Below are 13,581 nucleotides of genomic sequence, written 5' to 3'. Positions count from 1 at the left end.
GTGACTAGATAGATAGATAGATAGATAGATAGATAGATAGATAGATAGATAGATAGATAGATAGATAGATAGATAGATAGATAGATAGATAGATATATAGATAGATAGATAGATAGATAGATAGGTAGATAGATAGATAGATAGATAGATAGATAGATAGATAGATAGATAGATAGATAGATAGATAGATAGATAGATAGATAGATAGATAGATAGATACGCTCAAAGTCACCGAAGGTCGCTGAGAAATGGTTCGCATTTAAGAGAAAAACTTTCCACCACGACAGTGCAAACTTAAGGCTTCTGAATGCGTGCCAGTTCAGATATCATTGTCACAAGGACACAGGGGCGTGGACACAAAACAGGGCGTTTACCTTCGGTACAATTGGCCAAAAAGCGAACACCAGAGCAAGCGCCCACAGAACTGCTTCGTTATTTTCCTCAGGGGCTAGCCACTATAGTTGCCAGCTTACCTTGTGTCAATTCTCCCCTTTAAAGAGCGACCGTCCCAGTTGATTGACTGAGATGCTGTAAATGGCCCCAGAGTAAAATTGTAACATCAAAAAGAACAAAAAAAAACTAAGCCCGCACTGTTGTACATACTAAAAAATGTTTTAAATGTTCATAACTCACGGGCGTGGTACAGTTTCATTCGTACTATGTGTACTACTTCTGGACGTGGACGTCGTTGGTTTGAACTGTGGCCGTGTAACGAACTGCTGTTTCGTGTTGCTTATTTCGTTTAGGCCCCCATTGGCGCTCCCTGATTGGTTGTTCAACCTGTCAGTCAAGTGACGAGCCAAAAGCCCAAATTGTGGCGACGTCCAAACTGCAAGCGCCCGCCCATTATGCAAAAGTAAACGTTCTCTGATTGGTCGTTCAACCTGTCAATCGAGGAACGATTCGGAAGCCCAAGTTGAGGTGAATTCAAAATGACAAGTATGCGCTTATTATGGAATTTGGTTCCACGCTGCGGCAGAACAGCCAGCGAGTGGGCCTGTCGCAAATAGAATAGGAAAAATGGCGGTACCCGCTGAGCCAGCAACCTTCGCTGTAACGTTTGGCTTCATGTGCGTGGCCTACAACAAGCGCCGGAGGGATGTTGAGGTCGCGTTTGACATGCCAGACGAAGAGTTTTAGCGTCACTTTCGCCTGAGTAAAGCTACGGTGTTGTGAATCCGCGAACAGGTAGCTGATGAACACGCGGGCTCCACTCTCGGTGGAGCGGCAAAGGTGTGCGCCCCGCGTTTTTTTTTTCGCCACCGGATCCTTCCAGTCGTCGGTGATGCAGCCCGCGGTCAGCATCTGTGTGCGACATGCCGCTTGAGCGATTGTCAGTGCCGGGATGGCATCCGTGAAGGAGGAATTCCTTCGGTTTGGACCCCTGCTTGGCGTGATCGGATGCATTTACGGCAGCTTCGTCACATAGAGGAGTTAGCAGAAGGCGCCCTCCTGGAGCCGCGAAGGTTATTTCGTTGTCTACGTCATGTTCTCAAGTAGCGGTGTTCCAATTTTCACGTGCGATTTTTTTCGTCGCAGTGAAACGTGACTCATAATGCTCTTCGTTTTCCCAGATTTGCGCCGCGGACATGCCGATCCTCGCCTTGAACCCACTGCGACCGAGATCGGATGATGACGTCTACGTCTGCATGTGTCCGCGAATCTAAGCGGTGAGTACATTCTCAATGAAAAGTAAATATATCTTGTTCCTTTTACATGTGATGCCAGTTCCTTGTACATCAAGAGATTTTCTCGCGGTATTGACAACACTTCAGCACACTGTCAAGTGGCATTAGGTCGCATGCTACCGGTGCACAATTTCTCGACTGTGGCCTAAATGCTGTGGAACTGTAGAGGGATGTGCTATGACATGAAAATCTCGTTCTGGCAGCCATGCTTCGCGTATTACGGGGTCAATGTTAACCTAGTCAGCTACCACAGATTCAGTTGTTTGTATGCTAGGGTCAACGAGCCTCAAGAGATCACAGTCATTTTAGCAGCATTTTCAACGCGATTCATATTTCTGCAGGTGACGATGGCTACCCCTCGAGCATTCGCCTGTGGTCCTGGTGAAAAGTCGTCCTCACAAGACTAGTGCAAAGTGCAAAAGTACAACTCTGCACATGCTTCACTGCGTTCCATAGTGGAACATTGTATTGGGCTACTGAAGAGCCGTTTTTGCTGCATTCGGCGCCATTGTACCCTCCACTACTCACCAGAACGTTCTTCCAGTGTAGTTACTGCATGTGAACTGTTGGACAACCTTTTTTTAAAATTCCATAGCCTTTCACAGTCTCAGCAGTGACAGTGGCGACGAGAACAACGAGCATGACAACTCTCTCAATGATGAATTCCAACCTTAATTAAGCAGGGTAAGTCAGCACACTAAGTGTACTTGCGTGGGCAATCTGTCCGCAACTGTGTTATCAGCTTGCTTGGCACGACAAAGCAGCAACACCTACAGTACCTAAGCAGAATGCCCACGGGACTGCACCACCTGCAGTTGCAACCGCAAAGTTAAAATATTTGTGCAGCATTGCATGAGCTTGACCATCCGTGGTTCTTTAACATCCACCTAATATGAAGTAAACCAATGTTTCTGCATTTATCCCTCAAGTGATCTCGCAACCACTGCTATCAGCAGTACCGGGACACGCGCCGACAAGTCTAGTAGTGTGACATCTTATGTGATCAGCTGCCATGGTGTTTCCATAAACTTAGCAAGGAATTACAAAGCAGCAACAGAGCCTAGCCCACTCACTGCGAAGGAATCAATTTGGTTTTTTGTAAGTTTTTTGTAATTAAAATTATGTCATGGGTTCTATGAGCTGAAACCACGATATGATTACGAGGCACACTTCACTTCAGGCCTTTGGAAAAATCAAATACCTCAGGTTTTTAATGTGCATGTGAATGCTACGCATGCCTCTTGAATTAAACCTCCATCGAAGTACGACCTCAGCAACTTTGATCATGCCCGTATGATTCGGGTCCACAGTCAAGCACTAACCACAATGCACCAGTATAGTTTTTATCACTGCTGCCATCCTCCAGTCGCCGACAATTGTGACTGTCGTCCGCATCATGCCTGCGCACTGTCTTATCGCATCCTGTCTACGCAACGCACACCAACTACACTCATTGACCTTCTGTGGCACATCCACCACACTGTTCCTCTGGAATGGGACAACCCATACTGAAGCAGATAATCTAGCATTTCAAGTACATTTTGCTCATTTGTAAATGCTGAATTAATGTGAAAGAATAAATAGGCAGTCTTTTTTTCAAGTCAGAACTTTGTAAAAAATAATTTATTCATGCTCTTGCCAATGCAAAGATGGCATACACTTTCTGTTAATAAATGCACATTGCGAAACCACGGTGTCATGTTTTCAAAGCAGAGATTTATTACATTGCACGTATTGCAAGAAACATCATGCTGAATGAAACTGTATCAAATGGGTATTTATTACCAGAACACTATATGTACTGCATTTCCGATGGAGGCGGAAATGTTGTAGGCCCGTGTGCTCAGATTTGGGTGCACGTTAAAGAACCCCAGGTGGTCGAAATTTCCGGAGCCCTCCACTACGGCGTCTCTCATAACCATATGGCGGTTTTGGGACGTTAAACCCGACATATCAATCAATCAATCAATCAATCAATCAATCAATCAATGAATCAATCAATCAATCAATCAATCAACGCTATAAGTATACATGATACCAGGCTTGTCTGATGAAATGAAGTCACACGAAATTTGTTGTGTGCATCATTTCAAAAGCTGATGAGCACACGTAAAATAATGTGTGAAGATACCCTCACATGACTGTGAAAAAATCGATAATTGAACACTAATATGCACAACACTTGTCGTATTCAGAAGCTGACTTGCAAGTGAAAAAACTAGAAAAGGAAAAGTTATAAGGGAAAAAATGATGATGAGCATGGTCGTTACTGTGGTAGTGACAGCAAAGTCTGTGGAGTTCCAGGCCCATCAGCCAGACTAGCCGAACACAAGCTTCCTACTTCATCGACAAGCTCCAGATGATGTCGAAAAGTCACACGACGTATTGCAGACCCTGTGATGCAAAAAATATACAGGAAACACAAGTGATACTCCACCTGTTCGAGTCGGACGGGCAGCAAAACGTGGAATTTGTGATTGATTTGGAAAAGAAAGTTAAGTATCTAAAAGAAAAAGCCAACTTTTCTATTTTTGCTCATTTATAACACAGTCCAACCAAAAGAAGTCAAACAGATTGACTTCACTTGGCTTCTTCCGAAACTTGGCACAAGCACTTACAAGCACTATAATGTAGGATTGTTATGTATGATCTTGCACTATAGCCTCATCTACATAGAAAAAAGATTGCAGAACTTCTTAGGTGTACAGCATAAATCCATAAGCATGTTGTAAATCAATTTATCAGTAGCTGCAGTAAACACGGCAAAGTTGTAGGAAGTGCATATCCTATGTCGTTGGGATGTTGCACCGATTTGTGCACACCAATGATGCTTTTTGTTTGGCCTATTGAAAAGTATGCTCCACCTGTTAATGGTGAGCATTATTTCACTTATTTGGTTATTTTACTCATCAGTAACCAAGAGAAGCCAAAAACTCTGAATGGTTGTTCAGTAACCATGTAAAATTTTGTGCCTAGCTAATTTAGAGACACAACACTATAGTAACAGTGTCTGAAATGCAAACTGCAATGTGCGACATGCATTGCAATGACCACTGCAAATATGATTTTTTGGTTCAGTCATCACCACCATTTTTATGCCAAAAATATGGTCTCTTTCCACACACTTTGAGTACATATGTAAAAAGCTGGGGCTTTGGCAATGTTTTACTCTGCATAGTCACATTGGCAATTTTGTGTTATCGGTACTTCCCGTGCATTAGTTTGCTGTCTGCCTAAAAATTATATTTTCATGCCAATATTGCAAGCTAAATAAATAATCAAGTGATTTCTGAGGTATGCTAAGTATCCACATCATACTTGTCTCTTGGATCGATCTCCTGTATAACCAAAGTTTACTCAGAACAGACCAATTAGCTTAGTAATCTTCATTTCAAAAACACAGTGCATCGAACGTGATGGCAATGGTACGCAGTGCTGCCCTGTCAACAGCATTCGTAACTTGCCAACGAAGTCGTAGCCCTTTAGCTCGATAAGCACAAAAAGACCGCTGCTGGGAAACCCTACCGAGTGGCCTCGTAAATGTTCTTTCATTTTTTCTTCCCCGTTCTCACCGCTCGCGTTAAAAAACCAATGGGAAGCGTATATCATACTAATCATTAGCTGGCTAAAACAATTATGCTCATGAAATCTAATCGTTAAATCATCGCAAATGAAACACTGTGGCCTGCAGATAAACACAAATGTTTTACGAAACAACGTTCTTCTGCGAGAGTTGAATTAAGCAAAAATGTACGTAAGATGCAGTGGGTAAAGATGCAGTGGGATATGAATGCGCACTTCCGTGTTATGCACCATGCACTATAACGACACTCGCCCACGCACGATCGTTCCTTAAATGAAAAAAAAAGTGTTGCTTACCTGTTAATAGAAGACAAAAGTGCAGGCTTCTTGCTTTACACTTTGTTGTTTGTTACCTGTAAGAACAAAAGCGATGTAAGTATATCGCGATCGCAGTATGTTTGCCTTTCTTTACTCACCTTACGACAAGAATTTCACGATTTATTCTTGTTATTTGCAGTTTGCCATATGATTCAGCGACGAAAATACTCCCAAGTATTCGTGGTTACATTCTTCACGCAGATTTATACGCCACAAAATGCAAAATGCGGCTCGCAGTGACAATCAGCTTTTTTTTACACACAGCGGCCATAATGTGACTTGGATTGGATGCGAAAACGACTAACATGTGGCTTCAAATCTCCAAACACAAAAACTTATCATTTACTTTCAGCAATATAATTCATTCATATCAGCGCTGAAAGCCTACAAATCAAATTTCTTTCAGTTTACTTGGGGTGTTTTTTTCATTACACGCTCGCGAATAAAATGAATAGAATATACAACCTCTTTACGGCTCTCAGCCAGAAAGTCGCTAAGGTCCTTAAATTTTCCGTTACTAAACACCCAGAAAATAGTAGGGATTTTTCACTCACGTAAAAAATAAATATATTATGTAGCCCTTTGCAACTTTTTGTCTGAAAGTCCCTCAAGTCCTTAAATATTTTGCCTCAATATACCCAGAAAATACTAGGGAATTTTCTAGATTTCTACGTAAACTGGGTCAACTGCCACACTTGTCTTGTTTACACACTATGGGCGGCAACGAGCGTTCTTCATTGGCCAAATTGAAAAAAAAAGAACGCAGGAGCTTTTGGCGTGGGCAGCGTCTCAAGCATGAAGACAAAGAAAACGGAATACGGAATACGGAATAGAAGTACGTTATACGGCCCTTGGTATCGAAGCTTTGGGAAACTACCTCATAATTCACGTCACTGAAGCAGCACACAACTTCGTAAGGGCCAAAGTAGCTACTTATCAACATCTCCGAGAGCCCAAGATGTCGTATCGGTGTCCACATTCATACACAGTCACCTGATTGATAGTGGATGTTCCTTCGGCGTTGGTTGTAACGTTGAGCGTCGGTATGTTGCTGCATGCGAATGCGCCTCCGTGCAAACTGGCGGGCTTCTTCGGCTTTCCGAACGAAGTCGTCAAGGCTGTCACTTCCGCTGGTGCTTAGATCTACCGGGAGCATAGCGTCTAGTGGTGCTGTGACGCGATGGCCATAAACAAGCTCGAATGGTGCTAGGCCTGTGGTCTCTTGCACAGTGGTATTATAAGGAAACGTGACGTACGGCATTTTCATCCCACATTTTGTGCTCTACATCGACATACATAGATAGCATGACGCCCAGTGTGTTGTTTACTTGCTCCGTCAAGCCTTTAGTTTGGAGATTATAACTTGTTGTCTGGTGGTTCGTATGTGTCAGCTTGGCAACCTGCTGCAGTAGCTCTGCCGTAAACGCTGCTCCGTGATCGTTTATGAAAAGAGCAGATGCACCATGACGCAAAACAACGCCGTGGACGAAAAATTTGGCGACTCTGGCAGTTCCTCTAGGCACAGCTTTGGTTTCTGTATAGCGAGTCAAGCTATCTGTTGCGACGATTATCTACTTATTTTCTGAGGACGACGTAAGGAATGGACTAAGATCCATTCCGACTTGCTGAAACGATGCTGGAGGTAAAGCTAAAGGCTGGAGGAAACCGGCAGGTTTTACGGGTGGGACTTTACGCCTCTGACAGTCATAGCAGGTTCGGACGTAGCGCTGAACGGACGAATACAGCTGTGGTCAGTAGTGCTTTTGTTGTATACGCGATAATGTCCTGGCAAAGGCTAAGTGCCTGCAAAAGCGTCGCCGTGGCAAGCCTGCAGAACTTCTTTGTGCAGTGCCGTTGGAACGGCGAGGAGAAAAGTTTTCTGGCTGTTCTCCAGTTTTCTCTGGTAGAGAACAGTGTTACGCAGGCAATAAGATGTTAATCCAGGTGAGAGCGAACCTGGGTCTATAACGTCTTCTCCTTGAAGATACTGGATGACAGGAAGTAGCTCAGTGTTGAAGTTCAGCCATCCGCACTACATCAACGATGCCAAGAAACGGTAAATCTTGTTCAGTGTTGGTTGACGTTGGGAAAGTAGGAGCACAAGACAGGCAGTCAGCATATCTTTGCTTATGTCCTGACCAGTTATGTCGTACTCTTGAAGATGAAGGCTCCAGCGGACGAGGCGGCCTAATGGATCCTGTAGATTGGCAAGCCAACAGAGCGAATGGTGGTCACTGACTTCTCAAAATAACCGGTCGTATAAGTAGGGTCAAAACTTGCAAATGGCCCAAACGACTGCTAGGCACTTTTTTCGATAGCACAGTAGTTAGCTTCTGTTTTGTGTGACTGTGGCTCGCGTAAGTGATCACACGCTCTGTGCCGTTCTGCCATTACACTAGAATGGCTCCAATTCATACGTTCCTGGCGTCCATATGAATCTCAGTGTCGGCAGTGTCATAAAATGTGCCAGCACTGAAGCTGTCTGTATTCGATTGCATAGCTCTAAAAAGGCATGTTGTTTTTCCGTCCCCGTCCATACAGAGGGCACATCTGGCCGTGTTAGTCTTGAAAGACGTTCCTTAATAATCGAAAATCTTCCGAAAAAACAGCGGTAGGAGGCACAAAGTGTGAGGAATCGCTGAACAGACTTCCTGTCTCCTGGACAAGGGAACTTGGCAACGGCAGCCAACTTCTCCGTATCTGGTTCAACACCCCCCGGATTCACCACGTGGCCGAGAAACTTGAGTTTCTTGAGTTCCTGAACTTTTCGGCCTTGATAGCAAAGTTTGCTCTCCATATTGCAGTGAGGACACTTTTTAGCCTTGAAAGATGTTCCTGAAACGTGCTTGAAAACAAAACAACATTATCGTAGTATACAAGACACATCTGCCACTTTAGCCCAGTGAGTACAGTGCCCATCTTGTGTTGGAATGGGGCGGTAGCGGAACAGAAACCGAAAGGCAGAACTCTAATTTCATAGAGCCCATCAGGAGTCACGAACGCGGTTTCTTCACGGTCACCTTCGTCAACTTCAATTTGCCAGTACCCTGACTTGACGTCTAATGATTTAAAGAACTGGGCATTGCCTAGACGGTCAAGGTGTCATCAATCCGTGGCAGGGGACAAATGTCGTGTTTTATGACTTTGCTAAGCGGTCGGTAGTCGACGCAGAAGCGTAGTGTGTTGTTTTTTTTCTAACGTCATCATTCAGCATTTCTTGAACTGGACGCTTAATCACCTCTCTTTCCTTCGGGTACACACGGTATGGATGTTGGCGAAAGAGGTCGCGCTGACTCCTCGGTAACAATGCTGTGTTTTGTAACGGTAGTACGTTGAGCTTTCGATGCTTCGAAGAAGGAGTCTGAGAATTCCATCACATGGTTTAGCAGCCGCATTTTACGTCGATCTGGCAAGCTGGATTAACGTGAATGCGGCTGCCCAAGTCAGCACAAGTTTATGCAATGTGCTGACATTGGGAAAAGGTGGCGATTTCACTGAGGAAATGGACAGTGGTGCCTCTAGGGACGCTCTAAAAGTCATTGCCGAAGTTGGTCAGAAGAACTCGACAGCATTTATTCTGTTATCGAACAAATCCTCGGGCTATGCAGATGTTTCATTTGAGCAGTAGCGGGATATTTGCCTCTGAAATACTTTTCCAATCGTTGAATTCATCGAAAACGTCACAGGTTGCCAAGGTCAACACGATAGTCTTCGGTGGTAACGTGACGTCATCGTCGACAACTCTCAAAGCATTGACGTAACTGTCGTCAGGATCGCGCGCTAAAGCGTGTGCCATGAAAAACGTCCTCTGTGACTCTTGCAAGTTAATAACGGCTCTGTTATGAAGCAGAAAGTCCAATGCGAAAATTAGGTCCCTCGAGCAACTCGGCAGTATTACAAAATCTCCGAGATACGTAAATCCGTGAACACAGACTCACACTGTTAATCGTGCCGCTGGAGTGAGGAGATGGCCTCTTGCCGTACGCATCTGGGAACCAGCCCACTCGGTAGAAACCTTTTTTCAGCCTGCAGGCAAGGCCAATGCTCATAATTGAAGTGCCTGCTTCAGTGTCGATTAACGCCATTACTCCTTCGTCGTCCATGGCTACGCAATGATCGATGTTACCAGTCTTCGTGCCACGTTTGACTGAGTATGTACATTTTTTTGCTACCGTTGCTGTCATCGTAGTGGAAAATCTTTCGTACAGCCAGCGTCAGCAGCCTCGCCTCCGGAGGTCGCTGACTTCAGTTTTCCCGACCTGCAGGACTGGGTGAGCGGCGTCACGGCGCGCTGCTTGAGTAGGCTGGGCTCGGTGACCTGTAGCAAGGAGGTGACAGCGAGCGGGGCTCGTGCGACTGGTGTTCGATATTGCAACGATTCGCGATGAAACTTTCTGCTTCCAGTGGTCACTTGCCATGTCGTGGACGAGTGGCATTGGGCGAAAATCCACGGAGACCCACAGGCTGTACGGACATGCTCGGTATACGTGTCTGGAAAGAAAGCGGCCTTTGGTCTGTCTGGAAACAATGAGCCTTTGGTCGGGTGTACGCCAGATACCACTCTTCCTCGGTCGTGCTTCGGCGATCATTGGCGGGCTACGATCACTAAAGCCTACCTCCATTTATGAGCGCGACGCTCATTATAGTAAAACACGCTGGGTGAACTGCATGATGGAGTACGTCGCACTGCTTTCGCGTAGCTCATTTCGACGCAGTGCCGCTGTTGTGGCGACTAGAACTGTTGGGAAGCGTTAACGGATTGTCGTAGCTCGGCGGGTACCATCTCCACAACGGAGAGCTGACCTACAGGTGAAGAAGTCATTTCCATCTTCTGTAGCTCCTTCTTCATGAGAGCTTGGATGTACATCATGATTATGCTGCCTGGCACGTTGTTGAAGGGCCTTCTTCATGGCAGTGGCTTCCTGATGAAACTGCGCAAGTGTTGCAGGCAGGTTTTGAATCTGGCCAGCATAAATACCTTCTTTTACACTGCGCAATAAGTGACGAAGTTCATTTGATATCTTATAGAGGGCTCCACACGCCTGAAAAGACAATCATGTATTCCTTGTATGTCGAAGCGCTTTTGTTGGGGCCTTGAACCGTTGCCTCTATAGCACGCTGCACTGTCTCTTTCCTGTCCTCTCGGGCAAAGGCCTTGAGGAACTGCCGGTGAAACGCATCCCATGACATAAGCGTTGCTTCGTGGTTTTGAAACCACGTTTTCGCGGCGTCCTCGAGAAAGCAATACACATAGCGTAGCTTACGCTCTGGGGTCCAATAGTTGATGACGGCAACCCGGTAGAAATGCTCAAGCCAGTCGTCGGCATCTTCAAAAGCAGCTGCGTAAAATATCTTTGGCGTCTTCAGTTGGTTGACAACCAGGTGGGCTGGTGCTGGCGCGGTGATGTTAGGGGGTGTTTGCGTGATTGTCCTTTGTCGTTTAGGCATCAAACCGTGCTCTGGCTTGAGTCTTTGAAGACAACGACTGGAACGTACGTGCGCAGGGGTAAGCTCTGCTGAGCTTCTTGATGGGCTTGCGTCTGAAGTGCTCCCTTGGGATCGTATCATCTACCGCACCCAGTACCTCCAGCAGAAAATGTCACAAGGGCAGGGATGTGGGAACAAAACAGGGCATTCACTTTCGGTACAAAAGGCCAAAAAGTGAACACCAGAGCACGCGCCCACAGAACTACTTCGTTATCCCCTTCAGGGGCTGGCCGCTCTATAGTTGCCAGCCTACTTTGCGTCAATATGACAGAGTAAGGAAGGAATATGAACAAATGCTTTTGGCATGTGGTGCTTGGTAGCTGAAGCCGCACGTGCTGCCTGACACTGTCTAAATATGCAAATACAATTATTGCAAATAAATTCAATGTGCATTGCGTAACGAATATAAATCGAACCGAAAATATTTTCTTGTGTTTAAATCAGTAACCGCCAACAGGTCGGTAGTCGTTGTTGAATGAATGAACAAATACAGTTTGCATTAGGAAAACATTTGGGTGACTTCAATGACAGTTTCGTGGATTATATAAAGCAAGACATCATAACGCAGCTGAGGGTATATGTATTATTATCAGTTCTTTCTACATATGTTAGTTCATTAGAGCGAGGGAATTTCGCGAGCACGTTTTCGTGGAGCAGATCAGACGCTGTCTGCAAGCGGCAACGTTTTTACAAGGACATAGACGCAGTATACTGTCTCACTTAGAATACTTGTTGAGGTTATGCTCATCTGTGTGAGATGTAATGGGGGCAACGCACAGCACGAATATTTTGTAATGTAATCGGAGGAGACCTGACTCGAGTATCGAAGAAAAAACTTCAAAATCTTCAGTTTGCTTTACACTAAGGACAACATAAGGTATATTTCTGAGCCCGCAGCTGATGCGGCTACAATATTTCATAATTATAGCTCTTTCAATCACAGCTATCAGTAGTTAAGTGTCACATATTCGCGTAAGCTAAAAGAATGTGATGTCTTTTTGCTCATTCAGAGTGCTCTCACACAAATGGCCAAAAACATCGCGCATGGGCTGCGTATACCGAAAGTTGCTGGTTCGGTACATGCCGGCGGGAAGTTCTCTGAGAGCCCACTTTGCTTGTTTCACATTTGTATCAAATTTAGTTAAAATTGACCTAAAACAGTAAAGTAAGGTACCCCTATAGCTTTGTCGGTTTCTTCTGGCTTCCATTAACGCTCACAGTGGGCTGAGTAATGTAGTTTTGGTTTTGTACGCAACACGAATGCCAATACAAAGTGATGCAGTGAAACCCGACAATGTCTAATTAGGTAAATCGAATTATCATTTTTATAGAGCTCCACAGAGCTTTAATACTGATGCAAAGGAAGTCTCATGGCTGCATTGAACTAAAACAGCCGAAACAATCGATACATCTAACTAGCGCTGTTAGATAGGCCCCAGGAGGTACGCGTTTATTTGTAAGTAGTGGCATTTCATTATTTATTAATTTATTTTATTTTTATCTATATTGATTCCTTTATTATGTATTTTCTTATTAGCAATTATATGGACACTTCAACTGGATTTTGCCGCCGTGGTCGGTGTCGACGTCAGCGACCGCCATCATTCACCATATCCATTTCCTAGCGTCGAGGTTGTGGAAACGCAACAAGCCCGTGCATCTGCTTGACGAAAACAAGTTCTCTTACGCTCAGTGACAGTGTTTCTCGAACACTGCATCATTTGTACTGTACACCACGACAGTTGACGTCATACCAGCTGTTCTGGATAGAAGAATTCCACGGAGAGGAGGAGGAGGAGGATTTTAAGGGGAAGGACAGGGAGGTTAGCTAGTTCTCAGAGGAGCACGAGAGCGTCCGTTAGTGCTTTCGGTGCTCTTAAGGTCGAATAGGTTGCGCTGGTATTCCGGTCAGACGCAGGCCGACCCCACGTGGGGACCGAAATATTGAGCCTTTCTGCCGCTGCCGCTTTGCGGGCTTGTTGAACTGCCCATGAGAGGTGGGACTGCGCATAGCTGCGCCCCACCTTTTTTCAGCGTTTCCTTTGTCACTGCATAACGCGGAGCAATGCCAGAGCATATCAGTAGAGATCCATGGTGTCATGGTATATATAACTTGTATTAGGAGTACAGAACTACGGGGCAATCTTGCTATAAACAGTGGGCTTGTGTGAGATTCTTGTCTGTAACTTTGTCCTTCCTTATGTCCAAAACTGCTGCAGAGTAGATCCCTAGGAGCACGCTGAGTATACCGTGTCCTATAGAACACTGAAATTAGGGTCAAAGTACCTATGCCAATTTCGTATCGAGTTAAATATATGAAAGTTTACGGGCAACACAAATAGTCGACGCAAACGGGAAATTCGACCGTAATTACATCGCAGATGCCTCAAATCGGCCTGCGTTCAACTGCCTCCGTTAAACTCATTAAGACTAGAAGAGAACTTTGCGAAAACACACGGTTCCAAACGTCTCTACTCGTATCTAAAGCTAAGAAACGCGATCCAGT

General features: G+C 45.0%; 2 long non-coding RNA genes across 2 annotated transcripts; one reads left to right on the top strand and one right to left on the bottom strand.

Annotated features, from left to right (window-relative positions):
- Positions 1-459: 459 nt before the first annotated feature.
- On the top strand, positions 460-3,376 carry LOC142765474 (uncharacterized). The gene is made up of 3 exons (XR_012884275.1): positions 460-1,466; positions 1,575-1,670; positions 2,030-3,376. It is a non-coding gene; the product is annotated as an uncharacterized LOC142765474 (long non-coding RNA).
- Positions 3,377-3,382: 6 nt separating this feature from the next.
- On the bottom strand, positions 3,383-12,522 carry LOC142765473 (uncharacterized). Its single transcript, XR_012884274.1, has 3 exons — positions 5,687-12,522; positions 5,568-5,623; positions 3,383-4,082 (listed from the first exon to the last, which is right to left on the bottom strand). It is a non-coding gene; the product is annotated as an uncharacterized LOC142765473 (long non-coding RNA).
- Positions 12,523-13,581: the final 1,059 nt, after the last annotated feature.

Source organism: Rhipicephalus microplus, chromosome 6, assembly GCF_043290135.1.
Source record: "Rhipicephalus microplus isolate Deutch F79 chromosome 6, USDA_Rmic, whole genome shotgun sequence".
NCBI lineage: Eukaryota > Metazoa > Arthropoda > Arachnida > Ixodida > Ixodidae > Rhipicephalus > Rhipicephalus microplus.
The sequence above is the reverse complement of the archived record's forward strand: the minus strand, read 5'-3'. Positions and strand labels throughout refer to the sequence as shown.